The sequence below is a fragment of the Dermacentor albipictus genome, chromosome 6 (assembly GCF_038994185.2).
Source record: "Dermacentor albipictus isolate Rhodes 1998 colony chromosome 6, USDA_Dalb.pri_finalv2, whole genome shotgun sequence".
Classification (NCBI taxonomy): domain Eukaryota; kingdom Metazoa; phylum Arthropoda; class Arachnida; order Ixodida; family Ixodidae; genus Dermacentor; species Dermacentor albipictus.
In genome coordinates this window covers 59944444-59962920 of record NC_091826.1, presented here as the reverse complement: position 1 = coordinate 59962920, position 18477 = coordinate 59944444, and the positions used below count along the sequence as shown (strand labels likewise).

Sequence of the window (18477 nt, the reverse complement as noted above, 5' to 3'; positions counted from 1 at the left end):
GCAAACGCTGTTTTTCCTGGGCTTGCCTGCGGGGTTTATACTACACTGTAAAAAAAATTTGCCTTACTTTACAGAAAATTTGCTGGTAATTTGTGACCGAACACTCTTCCGTAAATTATGAACGGTCATTTCCGTAGAACGGACAACTGTAAAAAAAGAGACCGTAATACAAGATACGAGTGCTTCTGTATCTAGAAAACGGAAGACTCTGTATTCTGAATCTGTACTATAACCGTTAAAGTACGGTGCTTCTCGTATTCAGAAAACGGAACACACCGTATGCTGAATCTGTACTATAACCGTTAAAAAACAGGTGCTTGCCGTATTCAGAAAACGAAAGACTCCGTATGCTAAATCTGTACTATATCCGTTAAAGTACAGGTGCTTCCCGTATTTCATCTTGCAGAGCATATCCATTCGAAGAATGTGCCATCGGGGACAAAATTGCCCAGGACGTGCGAGAGTCGACCGAATTTCATTGGTGTGCTATTTGCTGGGATCAGCCGTGCCACCATCTGCGTTGGGAATGTGCATACGTGACCCACTGTTTTCAGCGGTCTTGAGCAGAAATGCAATTTGGTCAACGCTCACACTTCCAGGGTACTTTTGTCCACGATAGTACATCTCCTTTAATGCAAATGTCATGAAGGCAGCTCATAGTCAAAGCAGCAGGTCACCATTGAGAAAATTGTCTTGCCAACACACTGACATGGCTGCAGAGATAAAACACTTTGCACTTTGTGATATGAATGCACTGCATAGCATATATACAAAAAGGTGCAACATTTCAGTCCTCAAGTTCTTAGATCACAGAAGCAACTTTATTTTCTTCAATCACTCGTCTTGCACTTCTTCCTGGTGAAAGTTGTTCTTGACTCCAAACGCTTGCAAGGATAAACTTGCTGCTGTTAGGAGAAACAAATAGTATTCGTGAATATCCATCCTAAAGAAAGCGGCAAAAAAGTTTAATCACAGAACACGACAAAGCAGTAACTTCTGTGTTAGAAAAACATGTAAGTAGATCAACATTGTTGGAACAAGGGATGTTGCTGTAGCCAACATTTCGACATAGGTGCTTGTCATTAGGGTAGCAAATGTTTTCCTTGGCTGTGTTGCTTTGGATTTTGCATATCTCACTGGCCCCTAGCCTCATTGGGGGAGAAGTAACTGGTGCGTATAATAGGTCAAGAAAAGTCAAAGTGTTAAAATAAAGGAAGGAAGGGTGTGCTTAGCAGTGGTGATTGTGATGGAGCGGGTATGAGCAATGCTGTCAGTACTTGCCAAGAGTAGGGGTGACCAAAACAGAAAACGATGTACCCATGTAAGCAGTCATTAATCCAGTAGACCTAATCTTCCCAGAAGACAAAATATGTATCAAGATAAACAGTTTGCGCTTTTGGAAAAGGAAAACGAAGAATTAAGGAAAATAAATTTTGTATCAAGATGCATCTGGTTAGGATCACTGCAAGTGGTAAATGAAGGCGCATTATGAATATATATTTGGTTGAAAGCCGATGAAGAAAATATATATTAACCAAATATTAAAAAATAGGGACATTAAAATTAAACTGGATATGACCATAAAACAGTAAAGAACAGCCTGTGGAAAAAAATGGGATGGATAATATAACCAGGTGCAAGATTGCAAAACGTCGAGTGCTGTTTATATTCATGCTGCTGTTGACGGCTTCAAGTTTTTGTCTTCCTGTGGAACCTTTGTCTTACTTGAACAAGGAAATGGGTCATTTTTTAAACAAGCCAGTTCAAATGCAGTTCAAAGCTTCATCGGTGTTATAATGAAAGAAAATATTATGGTCAGTTCTCCTGCTCATCTTGAAACTTATTGTGCGCAACAAACAGGGACGTAGAATAGAAGAAACACAATGTTAAGCGCTCGTCCTTGTGTTTCTTCTATTCTTCGTCCCTGTTTGTTGCGCACAATAAGTTTCAAGAGGAATTTGTTCCAACTAGGCCGACTTGCAGTCTTGCTTCAGTTCTCCTGGGTGTGCTTTCATTCACCAGTTATTTCCACCGGTGTCAGTTCAAAATTTAATGGTCTAAATGGACCTTAGCTCCTGGCAAACCATTAGCTGGTCTTTTTTTCAACACAGATGCCTGCACATTATATGTGTTGGCAGGAGTGCTAGCGAACTACATTATACTTGTTGCCACAAACAAAGTGAAACTTGGTAACAGTGATTGCAAAAAAAAAACCAGCATTCCACAATACTGATTCAAGTCGTCTGGAAAAGTTGCTTAAGTTAACGTACACCCCCTACTCCACCAGACACAATTATTCACCCCACTGACTCTCATGGTGTCAACCATGCTATTACAACACTAGGCATCAAGTGAGGAGAATTAGGGGATAAGAGGGAACAATGCTTTTTGTTAGAACATCAAATGTGCTTTACATAAATGCTACATTCCAACTAACAAAGGAGCAACCGGTTTGTGAGATAGTGACCAATGCATACGAAAGCTAATGACATTCTGTGGAGCAGAATGTTGACGATGAGGTGTTATGCACACAAGTGTACTCTTTCACACAAAATGACATCCTGCACTCAAACCTTGTGCCAACATTAGAGTTTGAAAAACACCATAGTGGAAAGCAAAGAGTGCTAAATTTGTTGAAAATTACTAAAAATTATTCGATTATTCATTATCCTTACTGTTTGTTAAAGATTCACAGATTGTTCCCTATGGGTGCTGTAAACAGGCACCCTTCTTTTACAGTGGTAGCAACAATGATCTGTGGCACAGACAAGAATAAATGCTCATGAAGTTTATGCACGAGTATATCCTACAAATTACACCCCATTTCACATTCCAATATGGTAGAAGAGGAAGACGAAAAAAAAACTACTTTCTGGTGGAGGATGCATACCCCAGAATAGAAGAAACAACTGTACCCTAACCATTGCTGCTGCCGATGCCTGTGCACTAGCAGTTACATATAATATGGCAGTTACAATTGTTTTTCCACAAGCACTGCAAGCTGCGGCCAGTTTAACAGTACACAGCTGTAATAAATTTAGGGCAAGCTAAAGCTCTCTAATGGATTTATCTCATATGACACAATTGGAATGCAACATTCTGCAAATAAGTGAAGCGCGATGTGCCATCCCATACAATGAAACACCTTTGAAGAATCTGAATCACCACCTGCACTCTTAGGCAAAGTTACACCCTTTGGAGTGCCCCTTCTGCCACACAACAATAATCGTTATTTGCCTTGATGCGTTTCCTTTCTTGAAGACGCCATGCCCGCTACTTTGTTGTCGGGAATGCTATCATGCTGATAACGCGCATGCCGTTCGTTACTGGAAAGCACAGGGCTCGCAGCGTTAAAGAAAGGAAATGCATAAAGGCAGATGACAATTATCGTTGTGTGGAACAAGGGGCACTTCAAAGGGTGTAACTCTGCCTAAGAGTGTGAGCCGTGACGAGGGAAAAGAGTGTGTTCTGTGTAAAGTAGTGCACCTGTATAACCTAAAGCTTTGGAGAATGCATTTAGTATGAGCTGGGAAGGTTCCTAATTTTAATTGCACACAGTGAAAACCTCCATGCAGTTTTGCAAAATGCAAACCCCCTACCTTTTTGTTGTTCAAACGTAATGACACGTAGGGCCATAACATGTACATTACGGGTTTCGTTCCCAAACAATCAAAGTGAATAGCACCACCCTAAGTGTTATGTGCCTTCTTGTTAGTGTCGAATGCTGCGATCGGCAGAGAAACGGATTTCTGGAGCAATATAAAGTATTAGGTGCTGTGATCTCAGTTCTTTCACTGCTTTTTAAGCATTATCGGGTCCTAAAGTAAAGAAACGAGGAATAAATACATGCATATTTCAAGTTACAACCCTCATAAGTATTTAGTAGTCTGGATTATGAAGGATTCCAGATTTACAATGCAGGACAGATTTTATTCCACTGAAAGAATGGCATCATGCCAATGATTCTGCATTTGGTGCTATATTTATTTGTATTTAGTTCAGTTGGAATGTGTGTGTATCGTCAGCGATATCGCTTGACATGTTTTATATTGACTGTTTTCTAAATTCAGGCAAATTCGTATTCGCAAATAACCTTGTATGACACCAAGAACTTGCTTAGCAGGAGTATTTCTAACATTTGCAAGATATGAGGCTCTTGAATGCATATCTCAGCCTGGGGTACACGCCGCCCCCTAATCTCATCAGCAAGTTTCTGGAACTCATCTACGAGGTTTCTTATGATGAATGTAAAGTTGCTTGAATGGGAGAAATAGGGAATTTATAACAGGTGAATTATGCAGCATAAGAATGATGTCAGCAAGAAGCAAGCATCAAGAACTATAAAATGAAGACTATAAAATGCAAGAATTATTTGGGATGATTTAAAATTCTGGCATTGGAACGAAATGTCTTTCAATCTATATATAAACTCTGATTATTCACTCTACTACCACGACCTTCATTAGAAACATTCATAATCATTATCCTATCTATGCCACATCATCCTAGCTAATATTCAAGCCTTCATAAGCTGCTTTTTTTACTGCTAATTCTCTGTGGGAAAGAGGTGTCCGTATGAAGACCATATCATATACTTATTACCCGTTTTTTGATAAATGATAAGGGAAAAACTTCACACCAAAAATGCATTGAGCTTGAGCAAGTTCTGCGTTTGATGCTGTTGATTCTTTTTTCCCTTTGCCATCATTGACCCACCTGGTTAGCTAAGTAGACAGAAAAGCTGCAGGAGAAAGGTGGGGGTGCCAAACCAGACTTGTGCCCCAGGGGACCTTTTCACGGTCACTGGAGGAACTGCCTGTGGCCTCGGCATCTTCCTTGAGGGCCACGGCCATGTCTAAGAAACCTTGTCTCCACAGGCTGCACAAAGAAAGATAATTTGCTGAGCTAAGTCTTTTTCTTAAAAGAACCCATTTAAGTTGTATTCGTGGCTTTGCACCACAAAACTGACACATGACTGGCCACTCAAGACACTTTATGTGTATTCGCAGGCTTATTCCTTGGAAAAACACTTTTATGTAGCACACAATGAGTAACAGTAACAAAAAATGTATCAGGAGGCTTTCATATTGCTCTACAACTTTTCATTGACACATTTCATTTAATTATTTGAGATATTTAATAACTAATTAAGAATTATGTAATTAGGCAGAATGCACAATATAATCAGAGTATCTCCAAGCGATGGCAAACATTACCTTCATTTTGTCTAGTTACATCGCATTTACATATTTCTAAATCTTGGTGCATGATAGTTAAGACACCCTGTAGATCAAAAAACAATATTAAAATTTTCATAATCATCTCTTGCGTGTTATTGGTGGCTATGGCTGCTTCAAGTTATTCTTTCAGTATGGTACAAGCAGTTTTGAAGTGAAATTGTTTTGCATCGAGGGCATGTAATCTAGGCAATCAAGCAAAAGGTCAAGTTGTGTTCACTATTCAGATGTTTAACTAAGAAGCTGCAGGAAAAGGAAACAAGACACAACACCTAATAAACAATGCAAAATTTGAAAATTTAAACTGAACAAGAAACCAGTGTTTGAAAACACAGAAAAAAAGCCAGCAGCTTACATCGAATACACCCTTGCTATGTACTCCAAGTGAAGTTGTTACCGCAATGCTAGGGCACCACATGAACGTAACAATCAACAACTTCGAGCAGAATATTAATACCACTAAATGAACTGGCCTTTGAAGATTTTTGATCTGAAATCCTCAACGACTTGTTCTGGTGTTTAATCTGTCAAGCTCAATCTGTATTCTCAAAAGCTGGCTCTCGGCCATAATTTCTGTAAACGCAACATCAGCTTAAATCTCAAGATAGGGTTGACCTGCAAATAAAGTGGATAATGCATGGCAAACATCATGAACTCTCTTACATGTTAACCAGAGGGTTCACTCATGCAGCCATGAAATTGTGATGCAGACACGATATATTGAAGCTGGTTTTGTGAAGTGTTTCATGCTTCCAAGGCTTCTTCAGTTGTGAAAGCTGTCTCCGTTAGCTAAATAAGCGATGAGAATAAAAAAATAACTTCAACATGCTCACAATATGTTGACCATTTGCAAGTAAACAGCAGCCTTTTTGGCACCCAGGTTGCCTGGTGCAAATCTACTATGCCACAGTACTTGCGTTACCCAGTACCAGCCACTTTAAAATGCAATGTGTTCAGAACCCTTTCCCTCTGTTTGTCTGCTTTGGAAACAGTTTAACATGTGTTCAGTAGGCGTCGAGAAAGGGGACAGAAAACACTGTGCACCACTGATTTCTAACATGTTTCGCTGGATGCAGCACACCGCACCGGATGCAGGTGAAGCTAGTGGAAATGCGATGTCATGCAGTCGCTTGTCCTGGAAGCAGGGCATATGGTGGACTAACTAGTGCGTGCGATCAGATAATATTGCTGCCGAAAAACTTTGTGGTTTTTCACATTTTAGGAGGTCTCTACATGTCTGGTAAGCACTTTTATGACAATCTGAACCCGTATACGATAGTGTTCTCTTACATCAAGTTTTTTCTGATTTTCCAGTGTTTCCATTGCACGCCACTTATGTTAGCAACACTGTAGACACTACAATGGAAAAATTCTGGACACCTCGAAACACTGCTTGGGTAGTTTATGGCACATCAGGCAGGCATGTTAGGGGAAGAAATGCTACACACCCGTGCAACAAAGTGCTGCCGCAAAGTTGTGAAGCACCAACTTCCGGGACAAGGCCGGCTTCAGTCGAGGGCGCTCGATGTGCTGTTCATCCCCTGTAGTAGAAATCAGTGGCGTGGACCCTTTTATACTGGCTGTCTTTTCTGGTCGGAACCTTGGCAACAGCTTCCACCATACGTTTTTGAACCTGCAACATGTGCAGAGAAAGTCACATCACTGTGCATTGATTGTATGGCTTTATTGTGCTACACATTCTATCAAATAATTAAAAAATACAGTTCACACATTTTTACTACTGTATATAGACAGTCTAGTTGCTATACACGCCAAACATTACCATTCCTCTGACAGAATGCAACAATAGAAGCGTACACTGTAAAGCTACACTAAAATTTAAATTGATGTGACACCGTATGAGCATACACTATGCTTACTGTATGCTTTAGCCCTGTGTCAAGTAAAAGTTAATTGTCAATCATTTATGGTGTATTTCTACTTATTCTGGGTCATAAAACTGTACAATCAATGTTCCAAGTTTACACAATGTTGGCTTTTGATTGCCTATGTGATCCGTTTCCTACTTACGCATGCAGTAATCCCACTGTAATAAGGAAAAAGAGAATAGGAAATGCCGTGATAATCTTCTACATTTGATGAGGGCAGGAGCAATGACCAATAGCATGTGGTTGAAGCTACATAATTACTCAGTTTTCACACAGCTTAATTATTCAGCAAGTAATAAAGAGCTATCCTGTGCACCTCTGCATGACCAATAAAATCTGACTGCTTGACACTGCACTAAGGCTTGGTACTGTTCGGCAGTTCAGCTTTGGTTTTCTGATATACAGAACTGTTTAGGTACCAGTAGTTTACTTTGCGATAAAATGGAGCTTGGAGCACTGGTCATTTGCACATAAATAATGCGACAGCAAATATAACACAAGGATAGGAATATGGGTCCCTTGGAAAAAGTACATACACATTATGATTATAATGTGATGTGATGCCACAATGAAACAGAAAGCAACGCATAGAAGTGGACGGCGCTTCCATGCCACCAAGGTTATTGGACAGACAGTACTTGAGAAGTGCCCGCAACACAATGTGTTGGCGGGCTAGTTGGTGTGAATCCATAAATACTTTGTTAAGCGCAAAACAATGGACACAAGAAAGACGACCGGCACAAGAGCGTACTCATGCGACGGGATCCAAAAAACCATATTGAGCACTGCACAAGGTTAAAGAAAGCACACTAATGCACTGTGACCCCAATGACTGTATGAAGAAAGCTTCCGATAACTCTCAGGCGGTGGTATCACAGCACTTTTTCAAAATCGTAGTATCACGAAACATGGCTTTGCACTTTTATATTTTACAATGTTGAGCCAAATGGGAACCTGTGCCTGTTGGTATGGATCGTTTAGGTTCGCAATGTTTCGTGATGCTACGATTTTGAAAAAAGAGCCGTGATACCACCGCCAGAGAGTTATCGGAAGTTTTCTTCATACAGTCATTGGGGCCACAGTGCATTAGTGTGCTTTCTTTAACCTTGTAAAGTGCTCAATATAGTTTTTTTTGGATTCTGTCGCATGAGTGTGCTTTTTTGATCAGATGTTGGTGGTTCCTGCACAGCCCATGTTCTTCTAGATTCTGCTGTCTACAAAGGAGGGACGCAATAAAGTGATGTCAGTTGAGAGTAGCGCCTTGTTCTGTCGTCTTTCTTGTGTCCGTTGTTTTGTGCTAAAAAAGCAATGATGTATTCCTTGTGTGTGTTTGAAGACAGCTCCACACGCAGTAGCGTATCCAGTATTGCTGCCCAGTGGTTTAGCTCGCCGCAGTATGAAGTGCCACAAAACATAAGGAGAGAAACCTGCATTATAGTCTTGTTGCAAACAAGAATATAACGTGAAGTGCATTCTGAGGCCAGAAACTATAAAAAAAAAATTTCATGATGCACCGCTGTGCAAGGTTTTATAGCAAAGTCAAATACATTTAGTGTAAATATGACACTATGATGATGCACAATGGTGGTAATCTGTAATAATATAAAAGGTGCCTTAATGTTACAACAAAAGCTGACATTACTTAATAATAGCCCTGTAAAATTTAACATACAGGGGCAACGCTTGGTTAAACAATAGTGATGTATTGTCTATGTACACAAGTATTACCCACGCATTTCTGCCATTGTCTAAATGGCATAAATGAATGGGTAATACTTGTATACATAGATATTACATCTCTATTGTTTAACCAAGTGGGTAAACTATGTCTGCCTGACACAAGATTAGAATTAAACCATAAATTATACATAGTCACCCTAAGAGTAACACCTCATTTGAACTTCACAGTAAGTAGACGCCTGTTGATGCCAGCCTCTCCCAATGCTAAACTGTATTGCATGCTCTACAGAGAAATTAGAGTGGTATCACTCAACTCTGAAGCAATTCAGGACTGCAGCACTGTAGAAGACATCTACAAATGTCCCATTTCATGTATAACAGCCTGAATTGCTTGCACATCTTACCAAGTGCAAATTAAAATTTCTTTTTGTTTAGCATTTTTGCCTGCTAGACCACAATCCAATGTCATCAATATATTAACATATTACCTCAAAGAACCTAATTTGGCTTATAGATTAACACCTTTGCATACTGCCACAGCTGCACTCTGTCATATGCGTTGCAATCATAAAGGAGTGCTGGTCCACCAGCACTCCAATGTCACTAACAGTGATCACCTACACAGCTAAGTAAACGGTCATGATTCAGGTGGCAAATAGCTATGAGAAAAAAAAAATCCACTCACCTTGAGAGCTATAATACTGCAATAACTTGAGAGAGATGGACCCATTGCAGGCAGCAGACCTCTTCTCAGCTCCAGCACAACAGCAACTTGCCTTTCAGTAAAAGAAAAGGATTGATTAGTAATGATAAGTTACCTTGTTTTTGCTGAGTATCAATACAATCTGACTTTCATGCATATCCACTCTCCGCTTTAGTAATACAACTGAATTATTCGTCAAATAAAAGAGTCTATGATGATACCATTCGCATCTCTTGTATGTCCAAATTTTTTCGCACTGATACCCCGTTTACTGCTTGCTTAGTGGCACGAATGCCTTGACTGCCCAGACATCATTCGAAGGAATACGTCTTGCTGCACCGCAAACGGTGCAGCAAGACGTTTTTTTCTGGTCACAATTAAAACGTGCACCCAAGCAAGAAAGTAACGATCACAGGTAGTGAGCGACTGCTATTGCCTCGAACGTTTATTTCCGTATTTTAACAGAAGTTCTTGTATCAGATACAGTATGCTCTCAAGCCAATACAAGCGTCAATACAAGAGCTCAACTGAACGCAGTTTTATTCTACGCTTTTAACGCGAGTGAACAAAAGGTTAGAAGTACCTCACGGAAATTGCGATCGAGCCAATCGCGCTACGACTGGAATCGATCTGAAAAGATAGGTTGATCCCTTTCCCCATTCATGCGTCATTTTTGCCCTAAGACGTTGCATAGTGGTCTTTTGAAACAATATTTCTGTTCGCGACACCGGCTTACCACACATCATTTTAACCCCTACGTTATGCAAACCAAATAAGATTAAAATGGGCTTACCTCATGAGCAAGTTACGAGCGCGCGTAGACTGTTGAACACCCGTTGAGAGCAAGCAGGCTAGCCGTGTCCAAGCGCATACGTGCACCCAAACACAGGACAACTTCTTCGATGCCGCAGCGAGCAGAGTTTTGTACACGAAGTGAAAGACATCCAGCGCAAATATCTCCGCGCGATGACGGCAAATAACGAGCGCACAAGCGTACACAACACAGCAACAAATTCGGAACTTTGCCAATTCGAACGTGCCGAGACCCAAGCAGCGTAACCATCCATCGTTTCTGTTCTTCGCTCCCGATGCGTCAATCTCTCTTCCTTGGGCTCTTGCTCCACCCTTGAGTACAAATCAAGAGATATTTACGGCGAATTAACAACATTTACAACACGACTCGAAAAATGCCGGCTGACTACACATGTGCATCTCCGTCTGCCACTCCTAACGGACGCGCAGCGCGCGCTGCCCCCTGGTGTCGCACTCTGAGCGCGGAGAACCGAACAGAATCGGTTTCGTTTTCGCATTTCTGCTCTTGTTACTGGAACTGCAATATAATTGCTTGACAATTAATTGAATTCTAAAAGAGGAGAACGCTTTCTCTCCCACAAGTTAGTGCGTTTTATACAAAGGGAGAGAGAATTCAAAAGGCAGAAAGGCAGGGAGGTCAACCAAAGCATTCGCTACTGGCGATAGCAAACCCCTGTGCTATAATGAAGTGCAAAGCAGTGCACTGCGATGCGTCCATAAGCTCTAGTACAGGGATAATTTGGGCTGGTTGGTGCATGTAATGAACGGGTAAATAATGAGTTGTGTCATAACATTACCCATGCATAAAGCACGTGGAACTAATGGTATTGCATTCTAGGTCAAAAAGAAATAAAGCTTGAATCGTTACATCTCGACACTGGGCATTCTTTCTTTCCGAAATATTTTTTTCTTCTTTTTGACAGTATACACAGTACTAGCACGGTAATAGGTGCTTCATCTTCAGTCACCTTCCAGTAGTTTACACACATGTCGGTGCATGTTCGCGTTCTTTATTCTACCGTACAAGAACGAGCACGCTTACCGGTCTTGTTTCAAGATGAAGCGCCAAATGTTTGCGATTACATCTTACCGCAAGAATTAACACATGAACAGTGAAGATTATGCGTAATCGATTTGTCTCAATGAATGGGCAGTTATTGTCAGAGACGAGATATTTTGTAAATATCATGGGAATGAGTTTAACCAACTACATTGCAGTTCAGCAGTGCCCTTTGACACTTGGGTTAATTGCTTGCCGCATTCGAAAATTTCCTCCGACCGTTGTACTTGGATCTATAGGCCGCCAGTCCCCTTCGAGACCATTTATTGCCAAATGTAAACGCAGTTACGGTCATTATACCACTCCCTGCGTTTCGGTACTGATTTAGAGTGCGCACAATTTTTGGCGTATAGAGCACCAATGTCATTCCCAGTGCACCAGCACCTGAGTGCCGCAAGCTTGTTTACGCATGCACGTATGTCCCCGGCTCTTCATTCACTTAAACATATATGCTGCGTTATTAACTACAAAGCGCTTAAATTGAGAACATTGCGAGAACACGCATATATTTGCGCATATGATCAGCGTTACAAAGCCCATATGCGCGGCAAACTGCGACCGGAATAGAAGATGCGTATATATATTTATACGATCTGTTATTGCAGCTTTTGGTAGAAGGCTAGCTCTCACATTTTGTACGCAACTTCATAATGCGTACAGTTTGCGTGTTCAATAAAGTATTGTTAGCTGAAACTTTATGAGTACGAGCGCTCATTCAGACAGCTTAAATTTTCTCACAATATACGGATGTTCACATAACAAAAATACGGGATTCTCTCTGTTTCGTCCAAAACAGCGTATAGCCGTTATATGATTACAGTGAAAATGTCCGTAAAGCTGAATACGGAGAGCACTTTCCGTATATTAACGGCAGATTTTGCCGTATTTTTGAAATTTGACATACTTTCCGTATTTTTATCTGCAGTTCTCCGTATAATGACAGAAATCCCCCGTAAAATTACGGAAATTTTTTACAGTGTAGAAGTTTGCGAAACGTATCCGAAAGGAACGTAAGTGGCGGCACGTCGAGGTTTGAACACGTATAAGGATAAAGCGATGGAGAGGTGGCAATGTCGATGGCATACGAATCGCGGACGGATTTTCTTTAAGTGTTGTAAAAGCTTACTCATTTGACGCGGGATGTGTCATGTAAAAGTCGCAGTAGTTCAATGATTATTGAGTTTTACGGTTTAGCATGGTCGTGGCTTCGACTAGCGGCTACGGCCACTGCATTCCGACTGTAGCGGCACGTAAGAACGTTCTAGTACCAGGTCTTTTTTTTCACCCGATTTACAAACATAAGCCTTTGTCAGAGTATAGTTTTCCAAAAACACCGACTTTGAACGTCGGTAATTGTGTCGCCAGCCATGCTGCACTTTTGACGTCTGATAATTCCATGACACGCGTGGAATGCACGTGGAAGCTCTATATAGGCTTCCAACGCTAGGACAATTATCCAAAAAACGAATAATGTTTTTAATTGTATGTGTTCCCAAAAGAAGAAAAACAATGCTGTCGCTAATTTCCATTCGTCGAACTAATTCACTGCGAAATGTGTGCAGTAGTGAGTAAAGGAAGGGACGTCGGCATGTTGTCACCACCATCGTCAATTTGATCGCCATCGTGTCGTCGAATTCCTGCCGCCGTCGTCATCAGTTGCGTGCCACCATCGAAGTTTTCATGACATCTTCGCTAATTTTCTGCCCATGGAATCATCATTGATCTGCTTCGCACATTAAATGGAAAGGCCTCTACTTTTTACACGCAAGCATAGCATACATGGCTTGCAAATAGAAAGTGCGCATGCGCGGTTGCGCATGCGCAGGGCCGTCTACGCTGACACGCTGGGCCCGCTTGCCGCTCCGCTATAACTGTCTTATGAAATCGGCGATGCGATGTCTGAAGCCGCGAAGGGAGTGAGCGGTGGAGGAGGAAGGTGCCTAGAGGTGGAGAAGAGAATCGCGTGCTGGAGGAAGTACGAAGGAGCCCGCTTAGGTGAGTTAAAGGGCACGTGGCAAAGCCACGCCGCCAAGGGGAAAGTCTAGGAAACGTTCAGCGAAACTGGGAAGCAAACAGCGGGCGAGGCTCCGCGGGGGAGGAGGGTGGGCGAAGGTGCGCTAGGTTTTGTCACGTGATCGAGTGACGCAGCGCCAAGTGAGAATGACGCAGCAGTAACGCAAGCGGCGGCAGGCCAACCACGAGTCATCCGACCTTGAAATCGTCATATAAGTGGCGCGCACGAGTTCTGACAAGCGCTACAAAAGGCGAGGGCTTCGCATGCCCAGGAGACTACTCCCGAGGAGCCTGCTAGGCTGCTTGCGATGATGCAGGTGCATCGGGACAGGCACCGTAGCATAGAAATTCCTCGACAGCCTGAAGTCCGTTTGCAAGCTCGGCGCGTTTCAGACCACCCCCCATCCCCCCCATCTATCCCCTACCCGGCGCGCTTCCTTCTCGCTTTCCTCCCTGGCGCGCCAGAGGGAGTCGCCATCGTTGGCTCACCGTCGCATGGTTTCATCCGTGCTAAGAGAGTACGGCACGTGGGGACGATGCTGTCGCCCTTGCACATTGTAGGGAACATCGCGGTGACAACGACGGCTTAAATCTGCATGGAGGATCCAAACAAACTCAATTCAAATTATATAGCAATGGCACCCATACGCTTGCGTGTATGAGCGATCACGAAGTGAAGAAACGTCACAGTAATATTTCTTTAAATCTTGCACTACCTTTATCAGAGCTTGACAAACGAACGACCTCGGATTGAACCCCATCTCCTACCTTGTCTAACAGCATTCGTAATAAATCTGACAAGAGAAACTCTTGTGGCCTTTCGACGTAGGTACCATCACCCTACGGAGAATCGATAAAACTGACTTCGACAAGATCTTCCAGAGTCTATGTTGTAAATGTTGCCGGTTTCTGCGGTCCATCATGCCATCACTTTTTCTTTTCTTCCACCAGGTCCGTCTCCCCTGCGACAGCGCCTGCAAAGTAATTCTCTGATTCACTGTTTCCTGTTAAATAATGGAAAGTGGTTCGCAACTAATTATGTACACCAGCAGCTCAGAAAGTGTCGTCGTAGTGGATAACGGGTACGAAGTGGCGTTTCTTGCGTCATGAGGCTAACACAAAACCCATATGAAATCGAGGTGTTGGTTAGGGTGTGCGTTCTAATGATCAAGAAGCTAGCGCCTCCCGAGGAAAGCGCATGCGCGTCGTAAGTCGTGTCGGTTGACGGAATTTTCGGACGCGTAATTAAGAGATCTGTGCAATGCGTACCAGACCACGCAGCCAGATGCAAAATTAACAGCAAATGCGCATTCGAATCGTCTATTAGGTCATCCGAATCGCGCATGGTCGACTTAAGCTGGAACCGCATGGCGCGTTTTTCGCGAGTGAAAAACGCGACCGGCGGCAAACGCCCGCGTTGCCGCCGACGCGCGAGCACCCATACGAAAAAAAGGAGCGGCGCTTTCGCGCCGCGTTTTCTGGGTTGCCAGACAACATAACTCTCAACGACATGTATTGTCTCTGTTACCGCATATATAATATGCCCTTATTACAGAACACTACAATAAAAATAATCTGTGTGCAATTAGACAGCGACATTTGTTTCCGAAGTGTATTTATCAAGCTTAATTTCAAGCAGCAATATTGTGTGCGAAACTGCGACTATGTACCTTCCGCATGCTGAGAAGCCGCTGCTTGTTTACAACTTCACATATAATAAGGAGGGTCGGCCGCTTACTACCGACCAGAAGAGGCGATTGCTACTATTAAGGGGGATACTGATACTGAAGCAAGAAAAAAAATTACCGACGATTACGTTACTTCCTAATGCGAAATTTGAGCGCAGCAAATGCGAGCCTTTGTTTGCGTTTGGCCTCGGCCTCGGCCGCGCGAACGGTAGAGTCTTCTCTGCGACGGCGATGAGCTTCTGCTTCAGCCTCGCTTACTACTGGTTGCTCTCGACGGCGGCGATGAGCCTCCGCTTCGGCGGTGCGAACGGCAGGGTCTTCTCGGCGGCGGCGATGAGCTTCTGCTTCAGCCTCGCTTACTGCTGGTTGATCTCGACGGCGGCGATGAGCCTCCGCTTCGGCGGCGCGAACTGCAGGGTCTTCTCGGCGGCGGCGATGAGCTTCTGCTTCAGCCTCGCTTACTGCTGGTTGCTCTCGACGGCGGCGATGAGCCTCCGCTTCGGCGGCGCGAACGGCAGGGTCTTCTCGGCGGCGGCGCTTAGCCTCTGCTTCGGCGACGCGTACTCCTGGATCATCTCGACGGCGGCGACGGTAAGCTTCTGCTTCGGTGGCACGCACCTCTGGATTCTGACGGCGACGGCGCTCGGCCTCTGCTCTGGCAGCTCGTTTAGCAGCAGCAGCAGCAGCAGCAGCAGACGGAGGACTTCCATCGGTCGTCTCGCTCATGGCTCAGAAAGAACTGGCAGATAATTTCGCAGTGGCGAACGGCAGCGGCAATTTCGGCTCGGGCGGTGCACATATACAGATCCGCCGCCATCGATCTGGCTCTCTGATTGCCACCGCACAGGGGTTGCATTGGAGGAGGAGCGAAGAAAGGAATTAAGTTCGAGCCGGCGCTTTGACAACCGGAGACTCGCAGGAAGAGGGGGGAGGGGGGCGGCGTGTACACCCAGCGGTAAACGATGGGGGCAGAAGCGCGCGCAGCAAGCGGACAACACGATAAAGGGAGGAGGGAAGAGATAGCAGCGACTGACTGATGCCGCTGACGCCGATAGTGAGTCAACCCCAGCTGCGGAGTTGGTTTCAGGGACAACTCCGCCGATGCCGACACAAACAATATGATACCCTCGCTTCCGCAGCGCTAAGAACCAGGTCTAGCCGTGGGAAGGTGGTCACGTATTCGTCGACGTGCCGGGGCCTACGTGAAATAACCGGCGCGTCGGCAACTGAAGAGCACCCTATCCGCCACACAAGAACAGGGGGGGGGGACCCTTTCCTCCTCTTTCTGCATGGCGGCGACGGTGTTCTATGCAGTCACGTTATCTTGACTCTCTAGCGGCGTCAGCGGCATCCAGCGGTATCAGTCGGTCGCTGCTAGCGCTGGGGGGATGAAAGGGGGGCGGAGCTGGTTACGAGGCCGACGACAACGCCGACGACGACGCGAAACCCAGGAACGGAGGCCAAAGAGCTGCGCTCTAAAACGCGGGTCAGGAGGTACATGTGGGTGTGGCCCAACGTTACTAGACTAGCTTCAGTTGTAAAACTCCCTGCACGCGCGCTTACAGCCGCTGTCGCCACTTCTGTGACAGCCGCCAGAGGGCAACGCTGTTCCATCGGGCTCAACTGCAGACGCCTCGTCACAGCCTTGAGCTCGTGCGGACGGGCAGTTTGCGCATGTTTCACGGTCGCTGGCGTTCTCCCTTGTCCGAATTAGTGATACCACGAGAAAGCGGTATCCACCTGCAGCAATAAGATATATCGGGCTAGTTCGTTAATACTGAAAGAAGGGTAAACTGCACGAAAGGAAGAAACGCATACAGCGAAGCACAGAAGCTGCGTTTCTAAATGTTGTTTCTTCCTGTCGTCTTAACGTTTCGCGCTGTTTAGGCTCACGAGCCTAAATATCTGGCCAAAGTGCGTGATTGTAGGATGATCTTCATCCCCACCAAAGCATCTCACCACGCCAAAGAAGCGCTAGAAAAAGAAAGATGAGGTTGGTCTTTGTACACACAAGCCACACACACAAAAAAAGAACTCGGATTTTTTATCCCGTGAAGATGCTAAATCAGCGAAACTGAAACGTGCGGCCCCTGTGTTTATCACTGGGTTAATCCCGAGGGTTCATTAAAGTATTTCTTATTTATGAGATTACACACACAATCGGCTGCGAGAGAGAACGACGACACTGACGGTATGCCCGCAGTCCGCAGTTGTCGCTTGCGTTCGATGCCTCGAGTTTGCTCGGCGGCGTGGTTAGCGGCCTTCGCCTGTGATTTGCTGCTTGTGATTCTTCGAAATTAAATTTCTTCAAAATTAAATCTTTCCGTTACGTATGACCATGAGTGGCTCATACTCCCTTAAGCAATGGCTCATACCCCTGTAAACGCGGCCTCCCCATTACGACGACAGAAGTGAAATTCGACGCTGGAAAGATGAACGGCCACATAGCCAGCTGTGGAAGACGACGACGAACGCGGGAGCTGTGGTACGAGTGCGTGCGGTTAAATTCGCCGTGAGTTCCCGGTCGGCGCGAGGAATCACTCTGTTTCGCGCTGAGCGAAGCACCGCATTGCTGGGAGCACAGAAAAAGTGGTGCGCCGAACTGTCGACATCGTTCCGTTAGCGGCCTATGCAGCCAGGTACGCAGCACGTCCGCATCGTCTGCTGATATTCTTAAGAAACTCGGCGAAGGCTACAGTTTCACGGATGACATGCTTGCTGAAATTCGCCGCCAACAACGCACCACAGATTATACCAACGCTGCACCGCGTGCTTAGTCCGGCCCGCCCGCATAGCCGGCTAGTGACGAAGTGAAACCGGGCGCGGCTGCAGCGCCACGAACGCCCGGGCGGGTGGCGGTTCCGCGCAACGGCGCCGAGTTTTAAAACTGAAGCTAGTCTAGTAACGTTGGGTGCGGCCTGTCTGGTTGAGAAGAGAGCGAGCACCATACGCTGGTAATATTATTAGCAAATTGTCTTGCCAGTATTAGCGATGAGAGGCGACGCTTCTCCACTTTTGTTATTGGGGCTTCGTTGCAGGTTGCTTTGTTCATTTTAGGTGAACACGATGCGCGAACCAACACGAAGTGCGAACGAAATCACGGTAGCACATGTTTTCCACGACGAGCGCGCCAGTTCTGCCGAGAAAAAAAAATTCCACCAAGGAGGTTCCCTCGAGATGCGCAGAGGGCAGGGCCATCTCGTGGCAAAAAAGAACCAAAATGCCACATGACCAAATGCCACGTGACTTACCAGACCTCTGATTCGTGGACGCGCCGCGCGACGCGTTTTTTTCTACTCCGAGCAGGAGCACGCGGCGGCGCGATTTCGTGACGGATCATACTGGGCACGCGTCAAAATGACGCGGGCGTCCCACCATCCGCGCGTCAATCGCA

At 44.9% G+C, this 18477-nt stretch overlaps 2 protein-coding genes and 1 long non-coding RNA gene across 7 annotated transcripts in view; 1 reads left to right on the top strand and 2 right to left on the bottom strand.

The window, feature by feature from the left end:
- Positions 1-18477, bottom strand: part of LOC139061110 (uncharacterized) — a 374269-nt gene that overhangs the window by 133495 nt on the left and 222297 nt on the right. The gene's annotated exons all lie outside the window — the stretch shown is intronic.
- Positions 1-18477, top strand: part of LOC139061106 (uncharacterized) — a 43941-nt gene that overhangs the window by 422 nt on the left and 25042 nt on the right. The window lies entirely within an intron of this gene.
- LOC139061103 (uncharacterized) lies at positions 439-11431 on the bottom strand. Of its 2 annotated transcripts, none has more exons than XR_011515173.1 (5): positions 10303-11431; positions 9492-9582; positions 6686-6870; positions 4717-4878; positions 439-902 (listed from the first exon to the last, which is right to left on the bottom strand). It is a non-coding gene; the product is annotated as an uncharacterized lncRNA (long non-coding RNA). The 2 variants fall into 2 exon arrangements; XR_011515172.1 differs by having other exon boundaries at positions 440-905; positions 10303-11430.